Source organism: Sinohyriopsis cumingii, chromosome 15, assembly GCF_028554795.1.
Source record: "Sinohyriopsis cumingii isolate HCF-2022 chromosome 15, ASM2855479v2, whole genome shotgun sequence".
Classification (NCBI taxonomy): Eukaryota; Metazoa; Mollusca; class Bivalvia; order Unionida; family Unionidae; genus Sinohyriopsis; species Sinohyriopsis cumingii.
The window spans coordinates 143,942,850-143,946,626 of NC_142975.1; positions in this window are offsets into that span (position 1 = coordinate 143,942,850).

The window sequence follows — 3,777 nt, forward strand, 5'->3', positions numbered from 1 at the left end:
AAGAAATAAAGGAGGAAAAGGAGGATGAAGAGGAAAGGATAAGGATGAGAGAATGGAATGAAAAAATTGAAAAAGAAGAAGAAAATGAAAAGAGGAAGAAAGAAGAGGAGGAAGAGGAGAAGAAAAAAAAGAAAGAGAAGAAGAGTGTAGGAGATAAAATAAGAACTTGGTGGAGGAAAAGAAGAAATTAGAAGAAGAAGAAAACCCAAAGGCCCTTTTCAGGGCCAGCCATATATCTCGAAAAGAGATAGTCTTTAAATTGCCTACCCCTTTTTTAAAAAAATTTTTTTTTAAAATTTAAAAAAAACCCATGTTAAATTCCCCTTGTCCGTAGATTGTCCCACGATTTATCGCCATGTTAAATTCCCCTTGTCCGTAAAGTGACCCACGATTTATTTCCATGTTAATTCCCCTTGTCCGTAATCTGACCCACGATTTATTCCCATGTTAATTCCCCTTGTCCGTAATCTGACCCACGATTTTTCGCCATGTTAAATTTCCATTGTCCGTAATCTGACCCAGGGGTGTTTTTAATGCTAATTCCCATTGTCCGTAAAGTATCCCCATTCACTACTGACATTTGGTTGTGCTTGTCAGAATTGTTATTTTTATATGGTGAAATGATGTGTTGGTGTTAAAGGTAACATTACACAATGTCTACTTTAACAATTCAAAATATTATCGAGTATTAAAATACATCGTTCGTGTATTCAAGTATGAGGCGCCATTACATTTCATGTTTTTGCAGTTTGAAAGTTACCATTCACAGGTCGAGAATTACTATGAATTTCTTCGCTAGAGATCAGTCTCGTGAACGGACCGCGTTGTTTTTAAACAAGGAGGCTGCTTCTCGTTGCTGTGAAATTCAACAGATGAAATCTAAATACTCGCCATACGAAATGGAACTTCTACCACAAGCAGTTGCATACAACGTGTGAATTAGGAATTCTCAACATATGATATTGAAATTTCAACAACCGCTGTGTAATTCAAAATACACACTGTAAAACGTCGACATAGGAAATAGAACTTTAAACCACCACTGTATAATTCAACATATAAAATCTAAAATCTCGATCTAGAAAATGGAACTTTAAGGATACGCACTTTGATTCAACATGTGATATTGGATCTCTCGACATACGACACTGAAATTTCAACTGCAACTTTCTCATTGGACCAGGTTTTGTCCCCTGCGGCGCCTCTTAGAATGCCACTGAAACTGATCTTTTTGCGGATGGCAAAGCCTTACATGCCATGGCTGATACAATTCTTCTTTTGAACTAATTGTACAACAGGACGTGATCATGTTACGCTGTCGTGCAAAACCAACAAAATGCAATTAAACAAAGAAACGACTAACTGTATGAAAATTGGAACAAGGAAAAGAATAAATAAATAAGAGGATATCAATATATTTGTTTTGGGAATTTACTTAAGTAACATAAGAAAAATTTAGGTGACAGGTATTTTCGTGCGAAAATGAAAAAAAGCGTGTGTTGTGCAGTGTCCAATAGAAATAACCGTATTGAATAGACTGTCTTTGTATGTGCAAGAATCTTTGTTGAAAAAGTGTTATCATTGATCCGCTCTTAACCTAAATCATTATTATACTATAATAAGAAACGATCCGCTAGAACTATTACAAGAAAAGGCTGTACATCCTCCCATTACTCTTTAATTTACAGTGTTTACCTTGTAATTATAGTTTAAAACTATACTGACATATCAATCTTTTCGTGACATGGCTTCAGACTATATCAGTGATCTCTTAACTCCAGCTTTCGGTATCCATTCGACAATTTGCAATTTGTTCTGTACTGTAACCTTCAGTTGCCTTTCACATATTCTGTAGCAGTGTTGTTGAATATAATTCCGCATGATATCAAACAAACACCATTACTCTATTCTTTTAAAAACGTGCTTATATTTCATCTGTCTGAGTATGTAAAATCTAAAATAAGATACACCACCACCTTCGTATCTCCCAAATCCACACGTATATTTTATGTATGTATGTATGTATGTGTGTGTGTGTGTGTGTGTATGCATGTATGTGTGTGTGTGTGTGTGTTCTATGATTACGTGTGAGTGTGTTAAATGCTGTAGTAAGTAGAGTTATATTTGTACGTATACGCTGTGTTTGTAGTTTTCGTATTCTGTTATTGAAGACAATAAATGGTGCGTCGATTGATTCAGAAACAAAAGTATTATCCTCATAAAAAGGCGTTGTTGTTCTTGCCAGTAGTTATAGTAGCAGCAGTAAAGCAAGAGAAAGAAGCTGAGCCATTTAAACCACGGGAAAAATTAAAAAAATAAAAATAAACTCCGATTCGGCTTGTCAGACTGTAAGCATACCAAAAGAATGACTCATGGGCTCGTCAGACTGTAAGCATGCCAAACGAAGGACTCATTTTGAGGTAATACATCATCGACAAGGGACATGTAGGCCTTAAAAAAATAACTTCTGTTTCCGATAGAATGAAATGTATCACGATGGACTGTGTACATTTCTAGAAAGGTGAAATAAGTGATTAAAGTGATTAAGTGCGTCAAATCCAATGACTCCACAATACGTGCGTCTAAGCTTGACCTTTTGACATTGAACACAATCTTATTTTCACGATTTTGTTTAACATTTTAAATCAAACAGAAAAACGAATGAAAAATAACAAATATATACATGTATTGAACATGGCTGCTTGACGTATTGGCCCTAATTTTAGCCGCTAACATTAATAATAAAAATTACACAATGTGTTTTGCACCGACCATATATTATGGCGTGCCCTATTACCGTGGTACTAAACAAGAAACGAATCGGAAATAAAGATATACCTACTGATGAAAGTTGCCTTGCATCCTTATTTATAATTTATCTAAAAAAATCCTCTATTCAGACAGTATTAAAAATTACTCATATTCATCTCTCTCTCTCTCTCTCTCATAACAAGAAACAGTCTTTTTGAGTATTTCTTTTAATTCTAATTAGATTCATGGTTGGAAAAATTTTTTTATTTAGTACTTGTTAGGTCGTTGAATTTCACATGTTACGAACACCGTGTTCGGTCGACTTCCTTAATTTTTCGCAAATAGTGTTTATCGTACTCTGAAAAAATAATTATTTTCGTGTCTAAAAATATAACAATTGCGGTAGTTTCTTAAATGTGACAAGTGATTTTTGCAAATCTCTGACCACTTACCTAATCCGATACTGCTCGTCGTTACCACTCTCCGAGTCTCAGTAACTCTAAAACTCAGTTACGGAATTAAGGTTCATTTGTCAAAAAAGCTTAGCAGCCTGGTAAAAATTAGTAATCATCGCACTATGTGAAAAATATGAACATGTTAAATAATAGAAGAGGAAAGAAAACATTGCAGGCCTTTTTCTTTTTTCTTCTCATGATAATTATACTTTTGTTAAAGAGGTTGATGATAACCAATAAAGTCAAACTCTTTGCAACATTAATATATATTTTTGAAAATAAATGTACCGTCTAAACGAAACGTGTATTTGTGTTTGGACTGACATTCAAACATTATTGTAGTTGTATAAACATCACAGTGTAAGTCTATATTTTTCTATAGCCTGTTTTGTTGCAATTCTAAAACCGGCAATATGATTATATTGAGATATTTGATGTTTTAAGGTTTTTTGTTGTTTGTTATTAAAGACTTTCGCTTTTGCAAACTTAAATTGAGAGAAATAATTAAATGAAATGTTATTCTGCTTTCAATGCAAATAATTGCATGTAAATAATGTGCAAATCCGATGAG